Here is an 18,160-nt window from a genome sequence, read left to right as displayed (position 1 = left end):
ACACCTAACCTTGTTCTCTCTGTTCAGATGCTCCCTAATGAGGCATCTTCTGATTGTTAATGTTAACATGTATATTTTAAGATGCTATTTATGCATCTTAAGGACACTGTTTATTTCTTAACATTAGCAACAAATAAGAAAAATCATTCTCATTTATTTGATAAATAAGTTAACAAGTATGCAATTTCCCCCCCAAACATATATATACATATTTTTACCTCCCCCTGTGGATGTATTCCCATTCATCCTATCCCAGTTCAACTTGCCTATCTATGTATACACTTGTTGATTATTATTATCATTATGATTGCAGAATTGTGTATCTAATAGTATTTATCTCTGCTGTTTTTCATGCTTCTGCTCCTCCCAGTGTCTTCCTTTCTTCCATCTTATTGTGTGGACTCCTGCCTTGTTGTATATCACCTTCCTCTTCATTCAAGTTAATATGTGGCACTGTGGGCTACAGTACTGGAAAGCAAGGTTGATTTGAATCACAAGGTCAGTGGTTCAAACTCACCAGTAGCTCCTTGGAAACCCTATACAGGGTCCCTATGAGTCAGAATTGGTTTGATGGCACTTAACAACAACAATACAACCTTGCTTGCTGAAAGTGAAGAGGACTTAAAACATTTACTAATGAAGATCAAAGAGCACAGCCTTCAATATGGATTACATCTCAATGTCAAGAAAACAAAAATCCTCACCACTGGACCAATAAACAACATTCTTATCAATGGAGAAAAGATTGAAGTCGTCAAGGACTTCATTCTTCTTGGATCAACTATCAACACTCACGGAAGCAGCAGTCAAGAGATCAGACGACGTATTGCATTGGGCAAATCTGCTGCACAGGAAATTTTTAAAGCATTGAAGAGCAGAGATGTCAGCTTGAGGACTAAGGTGCGCCTGACCCAGGCCATGGTGTTTTCAATAGCCTCATATGGATGCAAAAGCTAGACAGTGAATAAGGAAGATCATAGAAGAATTGATGCCTTTGAGTTGTGGTGTTGGAGGAAAATACTGAAAGTGCCATGGACTACCAAAAGAACCAATAGATCTGTTTTGGAAGAAGTGCAGCCAGAGTGCTCCTTGGAGGCCAGGATGGCTAAGCTTTGTCTCTCATACTTTGGACATATTGTCCGGAGGGAACAGTTGCTGGAGAAGGATGTCATGCTGGGTAAGGTGGAGGGTTAGAGAAAAAGAGGAAGACCCCTAACGAGATGGATTGGCCAGGTGGCATCATTGATGGACTCAAGTGTGGCAGCGGTAGTGAGGTTGGCCCAGGATCGGACATTGTTTTGTTCTGCTGTGCATGGGGTCGCTAAGAGTCGGTTCTGACTCGATGGCATCTGACAACAACAACAACAAACCCTCTAGTTAGTGATTAGCCCTCCCTTCCCACAAGAATGCTGTTTTCTGAAAAGCAGTATCAGTTGGAGAAAAGAATTAAGGAATTTGATCTTAGAGTCCTTACCTCTAGTCTGCTTTGTAGGAATGTGTGAATCTTGATACTGTAATCACCTTTGGGTGGCTGAGTCTGGATATTTTCCTGTATGTGCACATGGGTGTACATTGTATGTGTGTGTGACATAGGGCCATACTTTAACTCTAACTTTGGCATATCAGGGATCTCATTTGAACTATATACCATATTCTCTATATAAGAAAAAGATCTTTTAAAAGATTTCATTGTTAAGAATACACTTATCAGGGTCCTTGAGTGATACAAACCAATTGTGCATAGCTGGTAATCAAAAAGTTTGGGAGTTGGAACCCACCCAATGGCACCACAGAAGAAACAGCTTTGGAGATCAGATCTCATGAAAAGTACAGCCAAGAAAACCCTATGGAACAATTCTACTGTGTAGTATATCTTATTGTTGATGTTTTGATTTTGTTATTGCCATCAAGTTGGTATCGACTCATAGCAACCTTATACAGAGCAGAACGAAACACTGCCTGATCCTGGGCCAACCTTACTACTGTTGCCATGCTTGAGTCCATCGATGCTGCCACTTGGCCAATCCATTTCATTGGGGGTCTTCCTCTTTTTCTCTGACCCTCCACCTTACCAAACATGATATCCTTCTCCAGCGACTGGTCCCTCCATTAATATGTCCGAAGTATGAGAGACGAATTTTGGCCATCTTGGGCTCCAAGGAGCACTCTGGCTGCACTTCTTCCAACACGGATCTATTGGTTCTTTTGGCAGCCCATGGCACTTTCAATAGTCTCCTCCAACATCATAACTCAAAAGCATCAATTCTTCTACAGTGTTCTTTATTCACTGTCCATCTTTCACATGCATATGAGGTTATTGAAAATACCATGGCTTGGGTCAACTGTACTTTAGTCCTCAAGCTGGCATCTTTGCTCTTCAACACTTTAAAAAGGTCTTGTGCAACAGATTTGCCTAATGCAGTACGTCATTTGATTTCTTGATTGCTGCTTACTTGAGTGTTGTTAGTGGATCCGAGAAGAATGAAGTCTTTAACAACTTCAATCTTTTCTCCGTTGATAAAAATGTTGTTTATTGGGCCAGTGATGAGGATTTTTGTTTTCTTTACATTGAGATGTAATCCACACCGAAGGATGTGCTCTTTGATCTTCATCAGTGAATGTTTTAAGTCCTCTTCACTTTCAGCAAGCAAGGTTGTATCATCTGCATATCACAGGTTGTTAACGAGTCTTCCTCCAATCCTGATGCCATGTTTTTCCTCATAGAACCCAACTACTCAGAGTATTTGCTCAGCATACAGGTTGAATAAGTATGGTGAAAAAAATACAACTCTGTCACATACTTTTCTTAATTTTAAACCATTCAGTGTTCCCATGTTCTGTTCGTACAACTGCCTCTTGGTCCAGGTACAGATTCCTCATGAGCACAATTAAGTGTTCTGGAAAACTCATACTTTGCAATTTTGTCCATAGCTTGTCATGATCCACGCAATCAAAAGCCTTTGCATAGTCAATAAAGCACAGGCGCCATCAAATCTATTCATAGTGGCCCTGTGTATAATGGAACAACACAGTGCCCTGCCCTTTGCCACACTTACAGCTGTTACTATGTTTCAGCCCATTGTTGCTGCCATTGTGTTACTCTCTATATATTGATGTCCCCCTCTTCTTCACTGACCCTCTAGTTTATTAAGCATGATACCCATCTCCAGGGGCTGGTCCTTCCTCATGACATGTTCAAAGTATGTGAGACAAAGTCTTGCAATCCACACTTCTAAGAAACATTTTGTCTGTACTTCTTCCAAGACAGATTTTTTCATTCTTCTGGTAGTTCATGGTATAGTCAATAGTCTTTGTCACCATCATAATTTAACAGCATAAATTCTTCTCCAGTCTTTCTTAATCATTGTCTACTTTTCACTTGCACAGGAGGTGATTAAAAATACCATAGCTTGGGTTAGATGCATGTTATTCCTCACAATGACTATTACACATGGTGATGGTGGTGATTGTGTGTGTCCAGTTGGTTCCAACTCATAGGGAGCCTGTATAGGGCTTCTGAAACTGTAAAGTTTTATGGGGGCAGAGAGCCTCATCTTTCTTTTGAAAAGCAGCTGGTAGATTTGAACTGCTGACCTTGTAGTTAGCAGCCCAACTTATAATCCACTATGCTACTAGGGCTCTCTTATAATACATGAGGTCTCCTATGTTACACATCAACGCTATTAACAAAACAAAATCAATAGCAAAATTAGAACTATTATGTTGTTGTTGTCACTGTTAAGTGTTGCTGAGTTGGTTCCAACTAATAGTGACCCTATATAGAGTTTACAAGGAGTATCTGGTGAGCTTGAACTGCCAATCTTGCAGTTTAGTCCAGCGCAAGAACCTGTAGCATCACACCAGGAGCTATCAGAGCCCCAGAACTATGTTCCTTTAGTTCATGATTTGTGTGTAAGATTAACCAGTACAGAGTTTCTTGTGCTAGAAGGAGAAATAGAAAAAAAAAAAAAAAAAGAAAAGAAACGTTTGTATAATTCAAATTTCATTTCTCACATATCTGTGTATCAGGACCCTCCGTTGGTTTCATCTAAGCACCTTGGCATGGCCTGCTAAACCTGGAGAGTTGAGCATGGTTGAGATTTGTCTTTTGGATTGCAAATATAGGAGCTTTTTGGAAGGCTCAAAGAATTCTTTATGCCTATGATTTATTTCATTCTCCAGCTCTTATCAATTTACAGTGACTCTTTGGAGCACTGCATTGAGAAAATGTCTGAGATTTTGTTCTAGATCAGCCATAGAAATGCAGGAAACTATTACCCATAATTGTCACAGAGGCAGCAGCTGGAATGGTGTTATTTGTAATCCCTGCCTCAAGCCACAAGCCAACATGTGAAAGCTTGCTCCATGAGTCAGTTTGCATTATTGACTTTCTTAACTTTTCCCTGCATCCACACACATTCTCTGGCCTCATCAGCCAATGAGCTGCTTTGGTGAAAGTAACAATGGATTAGTCCTGAGACCAGGACTTATGAGGTCTCTCAAGTATCTAGTCGCCCTATTATGCATCTGCCACCACCAGGAATGACCTGGCCATCCTTCTGGGGGGTGGGGGATGAGAGACAGAACAGAGCTGCCCAGTGGAGGTACCCCAAAGATGTCCAACCTGGAACAGCTGAACTTCAGCCACCCTGCAAACGTGTGGGTTTGGTGATGACTTGTTTCACACAGTAGTTAAACAGCACAGTTCACAAACAACCCTGGCTTTAGAAAATTAAAGTGTGATTCCGAATGCAGAAGAGTGTCCTTTTCCCAATTTAGCATCAAGGGACTTATATCAACGTCCCAGGGCAAGAAAATGCTGCCCATAACATGGCAAGAGGTGTTTCATTAATATATTGTAATAAAGAGTCCGAACCTGCTAATTCCAGGCAGAGCAGGTTTTTAGCCCATGGGGTTGGGTTTGAGGGTGTGGTAGTTTAAAAAAAATGTTTGCAAATTCTTTGACACTTCTACCACCAAAATGTTCCCTTCCCCTTGATTATTTGCCAGACTTAGAAGTTAGAAGTGATTATCAAATAGTTTATGGTATAAATATTATAGGCTAACAAAAGGCACTTCCATACAGTGAAAGGTCCTACTGCTTCTCTTCCCCTCTGTGTACACAACCATGACCATGAAGACCAGATGCCCAGCCACAAGGATGTCAAACAGCAGCTACATGGAATGGGCAAATAAAGGTGTTACAACCCAGTCTCAGCTAAGGTTCCAGCTAATAGTCAGCATCATTTGTCCAAGAAGGCAGTGAGTGAGCTTACAGTTGTTTCCAGTACCCTGTCCTTGAGACTTAGAGTAACCAAGATCATAGATCCACTGAGCTCTGCTCAAACTAAAATTTTGTGAACAAAATCAGTGATGTTATTATTTAAATATCTTGGTTTAGGGGTGACCTGCTGCATAGAAAAGGGGCACTCTCTTTGTAAGGGATACTATTGGTATGGGAGAGACACAGTTGGCATGGACAGACAAAGATGAAGCCCTTCACAAAGACTTCAGGAGGTGGCACTGAAGACTTCAGTTGGAGCACTAAATTCACTGACATGTTCAGCATGATCTTAGGGCACCAGGGGCTTTAGCCAGAAGAACAGAAGCAGAAGAAAAGAGCATAAAGAAATCTATGAAGTGATTGAAAAGTCTATGCTTGCAAGAAGACACCTCTTGGGCCACTCCCAAATCCCGGGGTAGCATGTTAGGTGAGATGACCCTTCCACATTCCTCTCAAGGCCAGAACCAGAGATCTGTGTGCATGACCCGCTTTTCCTCCCGGGCTGCTGTGGCCTGGAAAGCCAAGCTTGCACATTGGTGATAGCACTCTGGCTTCCCACAGCCTTCACATACATCATCTGCTTCCAGGATCACATTAACACCTGTGAGGTAGGCATTATTATTCCCCAGTCTCACAACCCAGAAATGGCAACTCCGCCAGCAAGTCAAATTCTGGGGTTTGCTCTGCACCACAGTTTTTCTCTGCTGCAACAGAGAAAATTCTGTGGTAATAAGGTATATAGGGAGCTTCTTAAGGAGCCCTAGTGGCACAACTCAGTTGTTAACTGAAAGGTAGTTTGAACCTGTCAGCTATTCTTCAGGAGAAAGTTGTGGTAGTTTGCTTCTGTAAAGAAAGAGTGTTGTTATTGCTATTTAGTGCTTCTGAGTCCGTTCTGACTCATAGAAATCCTATATAGAATTCTAAGGAGTGGCTGGTGGATTTGAACTGCCAACCTTGCAGTTAACTGTTGTGTTTCAGCTCTAGAAGCCCTATGTGACAGTTCTACTCTTTCACATAGGGTTGATTGCAGTTTGAATCAACTTAAAACACCTAACAATAACAACAGCAACAATAAAGTTTCTTAAGCTTCTTCTTTTTTTTTTTTTTTTTTTTACATTTCTTAAGTTTCTTGGTGGTGCAACAATTAAGTACTTAACTGCTAACTGAAAGTTCAAATCCACCCAGATGCTTTGTGGGAGAAAGGTGCAATGATTTACTTCCATAAAGATTACAGCTGGGAAAACCCTGTGGGGGTAGTCCTACTCTATCACATGGAGTTGCTATGAGTAGGAATTGATATTTGTTGTTGTTGTTAAGTGCCATCGAGTTGATTCGGACCCATAGCAACCCTATATAGTGTTTCCAAGGAGCAGTTCAAACGACTTTGCAGTCTGACATTAACCCACAGCGCCACACCAGGACTCCATGGAATTGACACAATGGTACCCAAAAACAAGGAGTTTCTAAAATTAGCCTCGGAGTAAATTCTGTTCCTAACCCCAATATGATTTGTTTGTTACATGAGTTTAGAGTTCTGCCCAGTAAAGTCTCATGAATTCAATCTTTGTGAACGTAGACTTTGGTCCAAGAATCAAACATTACAGTCTTTCTTGGGATCACATGGCCAACACTTAGTTGGCTTCAATGTCCTGAAAGTTTTGTGTCAAGGCCTTTCTTTCACATCATTTCTAAAGCGCATACTTCAGAAATAAAAATTGTGGCCATAGAAGCCTAAGACTTGGAGATTTATTGACCTTGGTCTTGCAGATATGACTTCCCTGCCTGACAAAGGAAACAACTGACCTGCCACAGGCTCAAGTTCATCCCAGTTGGACTGCTTTATCCACATCCCATTGTATGCCTAACCAGGGTTTGGGGACATTGACTTACCATCATTGGCCTTATCCAATCTGGGAGACAGGTGGTTATAAGTGATGCTCTCAGATCTCTCTCTAATGTTCATGGGTACCTGTATGCCATGCCATCTTGGCCTTGGTTAAAGAGTTAGTCCCCAGACACCTGCCAGGTATCATGGTCCAACCACAATAAGGACAGAGTTGACTCCAGTTTGGTCTGACCATAGTTAGAGACTGTAATGAAATGAATTGTGTTTTTTCCCAAAATTATGTTGAAGTTCTAACCCATGGTACCTGGGAATTTAACTTGGTTTATAAGTTGGATTTTTGAAGATGTTTTCAGTTAACATGAGATCATACTGGTGTGAGGTGAATTCTAATCAAATCTGAATTGTTGTTAAGTGCCATTGAGTCGATTCCAATTCATAGCGATCCTGGGTAGGGTTTCCAAGGAGTGGCTGGTGGATTTGAATTGACAACCTGGTGATTAGAACTCTAGTGCTTATCTTACAGCACCAGACCAGGGCTCCAATCTGAATTGTTGTGGTGGTTAAGTGCCGTAGAGTTGGGTCTGACTCATAGAGACCCTCTATAGGGTTTCTGAGGAGTGGCTGGTGAGCTTGAACCACCAATCGTCTGGTTCAAACTGACTTTGCAGTCTGATGCATTAACCCACAGCACCTCAGTGTTCTTTGAAAGAGAATAGACACACAGAGAGAGTTAGAGGGAAGAATACTATCTGACAATGGAGTTATGTGTAGCTACAAGCCAATGAGCCCCTGGAGTTACCAGCAGTTGAGAAAGATGAACCTGGATCTTCCCCTAGAACTTTCTGAGAGAAGATTGGTATTCTGAATTGGTACTCCTAGCTTTCAGTCAATAGATTTCTGTTCTTACAAGCTACCTTGTTAATTTTGTGTGTGCCATCAAGTTGATTCCTATCCGTAGTGACATGTGATAGAGTAGCATGACCCCATAAGATTTTCTAGGCTGTAATCCTTATGGGAGCAGATTGCCAGATCTTTTCTTCCAGGGAGATGCTGGTAATTTCCAACCACTGGCTCTTTGGTTGAATAATTTGTTTCATCAACACATAGGAAAGTACCTAGTCCTTACAGAGAATGAAATAAACTCACAAATCTTATGGGACATATTTTCAGGTAAAACAAAGGAACATACAAATGAAAACAATAACACAATTCAGAAGAGTGTGTAAAACAAAACTCAGAGGACAGGCTCACACACGTCAGTATAATAGAGAAACATTTTTGAAAACTAAAACAAAAAGTCATGTCAGTTGCATCTGGCATTCTGGTTATGGATAGAGGATCTACTTTCATGATAGTTGGTTGTGCCATTTGAAGTTTTTATTTTCCTTTATTTATTTATTTTTTTAAACCATATACATGTGTTACTTTTTAAATTAAAAGAAATCAAAAGCTGAAAACAATATTTACAAAGAAAAATTGGTTCAGGATTTCATATAAAGTATGAAAGCACAGATTTTCCCAGTGGGATTCCAGGAAGGTCAAGGAATGCATACTGTTGAGAAAGCAAATATCGTTTCAGTCCAGGGAATGTTCCTTTAAAGAACTAACCAAACCTGTGGCTGTTTAGTTGGTGTTGTTAAGCACCAGTGAGTTGGTTCCAACTCATAGTGACCCTGTATAGGGTTGATGAGGAGTGGCTGGTGAGTTTGACCAGTTAACCTTGTAATTAGAAGTCCAGTATTGATTCTACAACATCATACTATGGGGTCTAATTTGAAGACTTGAGGGCTGGGGAATATTGCCTCCAGACTCTGGTCTTTATATTCTGAAGTGTGTGTGGTCTTTGAGTTGACTACAGTTGACGTTTTCTCGATACTCTACAACCCAATTTCTAAATAAAATTCAGTTTGTGTAAGAAAGCCACGTTGCATCAGTCAGTGGAAGATAATTTCAAAGTGACACAATATCATGTTGCCTGCTAGCCAAAGTTCCATTTCAGCAGATTTCCATCTTTAACGAACACTGCTGTCTTGGTTTTTGCTTGTTTGTTCTGTTTTACTTTCCTTAAGATTATTGGAATTCTATTGTGTAAAGATTTCCTAAAAGAAAACTTAGGTGTAGTTTCTGGGGAGCTAGCAGCTACTAAGAACATCACATCCCAACCCACTCCCCATCCCCTGCAACTGTACCTCCTTCTATGACCCCCAACCTACACACACCATGTCAGTTGGAACTTAAGTTTTTATTTATCTTGGGATTTAGTGTAAATGTTTATTTGAAAATTAGAACTAGCTACTGGAAAATATTTGGAAACCCATCTCTTACTTTACTTTGCACACAATATTATTGCAAATTGAGTTGGACACACAAAAATATGTAAGTGCTAATGTCAGTGCTGAAAAATGTTTTCTAAAGATAATGAAATAGAGATGGAGACAGCAATCATGAGGCTTACAAAGAGGTAACTTAAAAATAAAGCAAACTTTTTTTGTGAATTAGGTGAAGGTTTACAGAGCGTTTCCCATTCAACAATTCACACACATCCATCTCACTGATTGCAATTTTCTCAGTGTAACATCACTGATCCCACTTCCTCCCTGCGTTTCCTGTTTCCATTCCTCCTTCTTTCCTAACCCTCTGAACTCCATCGTTGAGTAAATACTGCCCTTTTTATCTCAGATGTGTTATTGTTCCCTTTATAGGCTTTCCTATTATTTGACTGAAAATTGAGTGATGGGGAGAGTTTAGTTCCAGACGTAAAAGTGACTAAGGTCAATCTTCTCTGAGATTCCATCTGTCTCTATCCAGTAAGCCTGTTGTTGTTAGTATGCTGTGGGATCAATTTTGATTCACAGTGACCTTGTATAGGGTTTTCAAGGAGCATCTGGTGGGTTTGAACTGCAAACCTTGTGTTTAATAGTCCAATGTTTATCCTCCAGTGCCACACCAGGAGTCCAGTAAGCCTAGTCTCCTAAAATTTTGAGATTGTTCCACGTTTTTCTTCCATGCTATCCAGGACCATCTAATGTGACCCCTTTCAGAATAGTTAGTAGTGGTAGCTGGGCACCATCCAAGCCTTCTGGTTCAGGGTCTTAGAGACTGATGCTTATGTGACCATTAATACATCAGAAGCACTGATTCTGTGTGACTTGGATTTTCATCATTCTTTTTTCCTCGACCAGGAAGAAACCAATAATTGCACCTGAGATGTTTACTCACAAGCTGTTCTTACAAAAAAAACAAACAAACAAACAAACAAAAACCTTTTTATTGTGAATTGAGTGAAGGTTTACAGACAAGATCATCAGTTTAACATTCACAAATCAGACACTTCGCTTCATCTCAATGATTGCAACCCCCTCCCTGCAATAACAGTTATCTCACTTCCTCCCTGTGGTTCTATTTCCATTCCACCCACCTTCCCATCATTTCTCAACTGTATCCTTAAGTAAATGGTGCCTTTTTGGCCTTGAATGATTGGCTGTTCCATAATGAACGTATACCTTCTGATATTGTCCCTGAATATACCTATCTACTGCTTAACTGAAAGTTGGACCACCAGGGTGAGTTCCTTTCCAGACCTGAAGAGTGGTCGAGGGCCATAGTCTCAGGTTCTTCCAGTCTCTTTCTGACCAGTAAGCCTGTTTTTTAGTTTGTTTGTTTTTAAAATAATTTTAAGTTTTGTTCCACATAGTTTGCCACTCTATCTGGGATTCTAATTGATCCCTTTCAGAGCAATTGATAGTAGTAGCCAGGCACTGTCTAGTTCTTCTGGTCTCAGTGTCATGTAAACTGAAGTTCACTTATTCCATTATTCCAAAGGATTATTGATTCTGTTGTTGTTAAGTACCATCAAGTCAGTTTCAGCTCATAGCAATCCTCATAGGGTTTCTGAGGAGTGGCTAGCGAGTTTCAACCTGCAAATTTGTGGTCCAGTGCTTATCCTACAGTCACACCAGGACTCCAATGATTGTAAGCCTCTTCAGTTCCCATCACTGTTCTTTCTTCTGTACATGAAGAGACCAATAGCTGGACCTTAGTAAGACACTCATGAGCTTTTAAGATCCCAGATGCAACTCACCAAAATAGGATGTAAACCATTGCCTTTGTGGGCTGTGTTATGCCAGTTGACCATGGTGTCCCTTGAAACTATGGTCCTGAGCTCCCAGGTCCAGCAACTCATTGCCTGAAGATGTTTGATAATGTCTAAGAAGTTTTCATCATTGTTTCCCACTGTATACTCCACCACATTCATAGTTGTATTTTCAGGAAAGGAAAATACCCATGTCTCAATATTCCCTTTCAAGCTCTTATATATTTGTGAGATTCATCTATACTCAACTCTTCTTCTCATGCTCATTCACAAGCTTGTAAGATCCCAGTTGCTAATCACCAAAATAGGATGTAGAATGTTGTCTTTGTGGATTGTTATGTCAATTAAACTTGGTGTCCCCTGAGACTATGGTCCTGAACTCCCAGGCCCAGAGGCTCATTCCCTCAAGGTGTTTGGGATGTCTAAGAACTTTCCCTCAGTTTGCTCTCTATATGTTCCACCACAATCTTGGATATGTTTACAGCAAAGGTGCATGTTGCTGTTGAGTGCAATCAAATCGGTTCCAATCAAATCACAGCAACCCTATATAGGGTTTCCAAGTAGCAGCTGGTGGGTTTGAACCACCAAACTTGTGGTTAGCAGTGCTTATTTTACAGTGCCACAAAGGTACATACCCATGTACAAATATCCTCTCTCAAACTTACAAATGTTTGTGGGTATACTCCCACTCTCCCTCCCACACCCATTCACCTATGTGTTTATCTATGCATCAACCCATAGATCATCCTTATCACAGAACTGTGTAAATAACAGTATTTGCCACTGTTGCCTTTAACTTTTGCAAAGAGGTCACCATTATAACAGAAGTATGGGATAAAGTTTTGCTAACGGTAATACAGAAACAGCTACAATCATACATTGACAGAGAACTTCCAGAGGTTCAAACTGGAATCAGAAGAGGCCGTGGACCGAGAGATATCATTGTTGATATCCGATGGATCTTGGCTGAAAGCAGGGAATACCAGAAGGATGTTTACCTGTGCTTTATTGACTACGCAAAGGCTTTTGATTGTGTGGATCATGACAAGCTATGGACAACATTGAGAAGTATGAGTATTCCAGACCTAGATCAAGAAGCAGTTGTTCGAACAGAACATGGGAACACTGAATGTTTTAAAATTGGGAAAGGTGTGAGACAGGGTTGTATTCTTTCGCCATACTTATTCAACCTGTATGCTGAGCAAATAATACGAGAAGCTGGGTTCTATGAAGAAAAACGTGGCATCAGGATGGGAGGAAGACTCATTAACAACCTGCGATATGCAGATGATACAACCTTGCTTGCTGAAAGTGAAGAGGACTTGAAACATTTACTTATGAAGATCAAAGAGCACAGCCTTCGGTATGGATTACATCTCAATGTCAAGAAAACAAAAATCCTCACCAATGGACCAATAAACAACATTCTTATCAATGGAGAAAAGATTGAAGTTGTCAAGGACTTCATTCTTCTTGGATCAACTATCAACACTCGCGGAAGCAGCAGTCAAGAGATCAGACTTCATATTGCATTGGGCAAATCTGCTGCCCAGGAACTTTTTAAAGCACTGAAGAGCATAGATGTCAGCTTGAGGACTAAGGTGCGCCTGACCCAGGCTATGGTGTTTTCAATAGCCTCATATGGATGCAACAGCTGGACAGTGAATAAGGAAGATCGTAGAAGAATTGATGCCTTTGAGTTGTGGTGTTGGAGGAGAATACTGAAAGTGCCATGGACTGCCAAAAGAACCAATAGATCTGTTTTGGAAGAAGTGCAGCCAGAGTGCTCCTTGGAGGCCAGGATGGCTAAGCTTTGTCTCTCCTACTTTGGACATATTGTCCGGAGGGAACAGTCGCTGGAGAAGGATGTCATGCTGGGTAAGTGGAGGGTCAGAGAAAAAGAGGAAGACCCCTAATGAGATGGACTGGCCAGGTGGCATCATTGATGGACTCAAATGTGGCAGCGGTAGTGAGGTTGGCCCAGGATCAGACATTGTTTCGTTCTGCTGTGCATGGGGTCGCTATGAGTCGGTTCTGACTCAATGGCACCTAACAACAACAACATGGGATATGTTGAAGGCAATGGCTTTTAGAGTCAGAATGCCTATCTTTCGACCTTACTGCTGCTAATTATTAGCTCTGTGATGTTGGACAACACATGTGTTGTTTGTGCCCTTGATTCCCCATATACAACATAGGAATGATCATGATGGTATTGACATAGCTTTGTTATGAAATTGTTGTGTGCTTTTCAGTTGATAATAACTCATAGTGACCATATATTCCTAGGCTTTAATCCTTGTGGGGACCGAAAGACAGATCTTTTCTTCTTTGAAGCTACCTCAAATGGCCAATTATTTGAGCTAACAGTTTGAGTGCTTAACTAATGTGCCACCAGTGCTCCTTGTTATGAAATTAAATACCTCAAATACCTTAAATGCTTAGACCACACCCAGTGCCAGTTTGTGTTAACATAAATATTCGCCACCATTGCTTTCCTTAATCAGAAAATCACTCATTGCCCTTAAGCTGATGAATGCTGTGTTAGAAAGTGACTATACATGAAATATTTAAAACATATTAAAATTACTTGGAATTTTATAATGTGCATTGGCTTTGAGGGAATTGAGTCACTCTTATAATACTGAAAGTAATTAATCAATTTCTGCATATTTGGATTCTATGTACAGTTTCAGGAATACACTAAACAAGAAATTAGAAGTCTTTCTCCTCAAGTAATTATCTTCTAGACTTAATTTTCATACAGCAAAGTCTACAAGTCTAAACTGTACAGATGGATGAACTTTTACATATGCAGGCACTGATGTAACTGCTTATATCTAGATGGAGAATGCTTCCACAAGCCAGAGGCTCCTTCTCATTCAGGGACCTCCTGATGCATTCATTTTTCCTGTTCTTAAATGCCATATAGTTGAAATAATTCACTCTGTTGGTTTTGGTTTTTTTTTTTTTGTACATGGGTTCTTTGCCCAGCATGTCAGTGGATTTATATATGTTAGTGTGCTTCGATACTCCATGGCTTAGGTATGTCACAATTTTTTTAATGTAATCTTATATGGACCTTTGGACTCCTGGTGTGGTGCTGTAGGATCCGCACTGGACTGCAAACCACAAGGCCAAAAGCTCAAATGCACAAACTGCTCCTTAAAAACCCTATACAGGGTCTCTAAGAGACAGAATAGACTCAACAGCACTTAATAACAACAACATAGGGCCCTTTTGACTTGTTTCTAGTTTGGGGTTATTATTGATTAAACTATGAGTATTCTTGTGTGTGTATTTTGGTAAATATAAGCACTTCTCTCTCTTGGGCATATTTCTAGGATGGACATTGTTGGGTCATTGTTGCTAGGTGCTATCAATACAGTTCAGACTCATAATAACTCTATATACAACAGAACGAATCACTGCCCTGTCCTGTGGTATCCTCACAACTGTTACTATGTTTGAGCCCATTGTTACAGCCACTGTGTCAATCCATCTTGTTAAGGGTCTTCCTTTTTTTTTTTTTTTTTTTTAATTCCATCTTTTATTGATACCTGTAGAAGTCCATAGAATGGAGCTAAGTCCTATAGAAGTACAGCTGGGTCATATGGTGAACTTTTGTTTTAGCACATACAGTTGATCAGTTTTTCTAAGCAATTCCTAAAGCAAGTTCTACCATTTCTGCCCCAGATTGGAGGTCAACCTTCGTTCAACTTCATGGCAGGTTGGCCTGTACTCTGGATAAATATACTGAACAAAGAACCCTGATGTACCCAGGGAAGTACTGTACCAGCAGAGAGAGAGGGACTTGGAATAGCAGTCTGGACTAAAGACTCTCAGATCCCTGGCTCTAAATGAGCAGTTTCTGTAGAGGAAGACTTTCTTTGGCAATCGGGACCCCTGCCTTCAGGGATTCTTTGGGCTGTGAAGGTATAATTCTTCCTGCTGGAAAGGTCAGGTCCCACATTTCTGAGTCAGGAAGAAAGAATCATTTGTGAATTTCTGACAAAGGAAATATTTTTTAAACAGAATCTGCCCTGATTATTGGAGAAAACTTAGCTGCTAGAAACAGCTTCTCTCCACTAGCAACTTGGTAACAGAGGTGAGCGTTTTTCTCTCTCTACTTAACCCCTTATGGCCTTGCTCCTCACCATAGACTGGACCTCTAAAAGGTACTGATTGCTCCATCTTTCAATACTGCTTCCTCAATATAGTAGTGTTTTCATGATCTGGCTGCTGTCTCCCTCTACCCAATTCTCAGAGCTTTCTTTTTTCCATCCATTTGGCCCCCTCATTTGAGTCTAGACACATGGCTATAGAATAACAGTGATTGAAGTCACTGGGTGGTACAAATGGGTTGGGTCATCTATAAAAAGGTTTTGAGGTCAAGAAAGTTGGTAGTTTGAGTTTATCTAAATGGGTCCTGGTATTTTTGTTGTAGGATAAGCAATAGACTCTTGTTTGCCTGTTGATCCAGAGGTTTGAGATGTGCAAAATGGTCAGGGGCATTCTTAACTTCCAGTTCAATGGAATCAGTACTGTTTCTCCAGGTGGGAGTATTCCTCCTTTGGAACTAAAACCTCCAGACCCAAAGACTATCATAGGGTCACAGGAACAGGAAGCAAATTTTTTTTCAAGTGAATCACTAGGAGTAATAGTGAGTGATGTCACTCCCATTTCCATCCATTGATTCCTAGGCCATGAATCCTGGCATTTGGAGAGACAGCACCATATATTGAATGCTGGTTTAGAGCATATACAGGCTTCTGTATTACCCCAACCCTGCAAGGTATAGCTGGCACTGTAATTGTGTCTTTAGAAGGACATTCCAGCTATTAATCAAGCCAGCTGCTTCAGGATGATGAGGAACAGGAGATCAGTGAATTCCATGAGCATGGGCCTATAGCCACACTTCAATAGCTGTGAAGTTGGTCCCTTGATCTGAGGTAATGTATGGGATACCATGATGGTGGATAAAGAATTCTGTAAGACCATAGATGGTAATTTGGGCAGAAGTATTGCATACATGGAAGGCAAATCCATATCCAAAGTAAGTGTTTATTCTATGAATAACAAAACATTGCTCTTTCCATGATCACAGTGGTCTGATGTAATCAACCTGCCACCACATTACTGACTGATCTACCCAAGGAATGGTCCCATATCTGGGACTTTGTTGGTTTCCGCTTCTGGCAGATTGGGCACTCAGTCATGGATCACAGTGATGTTTTGGGTCCCCTGGAATTAATGTTAATTCAGAGCCAGTGTCTAGCAACCTCCAAAAAGTCTTATTTCCTTCCCCCCAAATGGATAGTCATTCTTGTAAAAGACTGTATATTTTTTCGGGGGAAGGTTAGAAGAAAGACTAACAGCTGACAGGGAACCAGCCACCCCTTCATTCAAGGAGTTGAGCGTCTGTAAACTGGCTCAAGTATGAAAATTGAATCTCTATTTTGGTGATTCAAATTCGATTGCCATTCACTTGATCTAGAGGTCTTCCTCTTGTACAAATCAAATAAATATTTAATAGGTTTTCCATATGTTTCACTACTAGAGACACCCTGCCTAATGAGATTAGGATTTTTCTGCTCATCTTGTTCCTCTCTGTTGTGGTAAGAGCCATAAAGCCTCTAGGCTTTATGGGTTTCTGAGTTTATGTGTGGGTTTATGGTTTCTCCTGATAAATCCACTCTAATATGCCAACTTCCTTTACTAGATTACTTCCTCTACAGAATACCAAGGCAAGTCTGGTCCTTCAACTTGATGTATTGTAGGTCACCATGCAATCCACGCTTCAGTGAACCAACAAGATAAACTATTAGATACTCAAGCTGAAATGCTGAATGAAAAATCTGTGCTTAGTGGGCTTATATCAATAAACTCAGAATGATCCTACCCTATTTTCCTTGCACCATTATCCCACACCCTTAATAGCCATTCTCACACATATTCTACTGGTTTCTGTTTGTACATTAGCAAAATTAAGTAGTTATTTTGGAGTATAGTGTACTTATTTCAGGGTCACAAATTGTACTTTACCTTTTGGGGCTCACTGGGATTTAAGTCTGGTTATAAGTCTAGAAGCAATAACTGGTGGAGGTTTTTCCTGGTAACATTCAGCAATGTGTTGTAAGACATCTACCTTAGGTAATGTCCCAGACAAGACTTCAGGAATCCTCTCAGCAGGCACAGTTGTATTAATGTCATCAAGAGTGGGATGAGGGGAATAATATTTTACTCATAATGCTGCAATGTTTTCATATGGTAGGGGTAGGGCTGATGGCAAGAGTAATTTAATGACATTTATGAGTTCTGTGTCCCCAGATTTATGATTATCTGCCCAAATGTCCCCATCCCAAGTTTTAGGATCCCATTTCTTCCCAATCAATGTCCTCAACTGAACATCAGACACCATTCCAGGTTAGGACTTGAGCTGGGAGTTGACTTTGAGTTTGATTTTCAGTAGTATCATCTCTGGTACTACAGGAAATTGGACTTTCTTTCAAGTGAAAACCTTGAGTTCTTTTATGTGGTGCTTGAGCAGTGACACTTTAGCCCTGAGCACATCTCTTTCTTTGATCACTTGCTCTATTGTATGTAGAACCAACCAACCAGCTTCTCTATACTTCTCATCGTGAAAAAAATTGCAGAAAAGTGTCATACACATGATCACCTAGAGCCTTGTTTCTGTCTGATATGTGATCTATTGGTGTTGATACTTTTTGTATTAGTGTTGTCTCACACTTCCTTACTGGTGGAGGCAGAGTTATTAGTGCCTTTAAAATCAATCCAGGCTTGAGAACCAATTTAGAAAACTCATTATTTTGTTTATCTAGCACCACTCTTGGTACCAAATGTCTTAGGCTCTCTAGGGAAACAAGACCAGTGAAACTTATATTTTTTTTTTTTTTTACAATAATTGCATACTATT

This window comes from Chrysochloris asiatica, unplaced genomic scaffold (assembly GCF_000296735.1).
Source record: "Chrysochloris asiatica unplaced genomic scaffold, ChrAsi1.0 scaffold00023, whole genome shotgun sequence".
Taxonomy (NCBI): Eukaryota; Metazoa; Chordata; class Mammalia; order Afrosoricida; family Chrysochloridae; genus Chrysochloris; species Chrysochloris asiatica.
Note: the sequence above shows the minus strand (reverse complement) of the source record.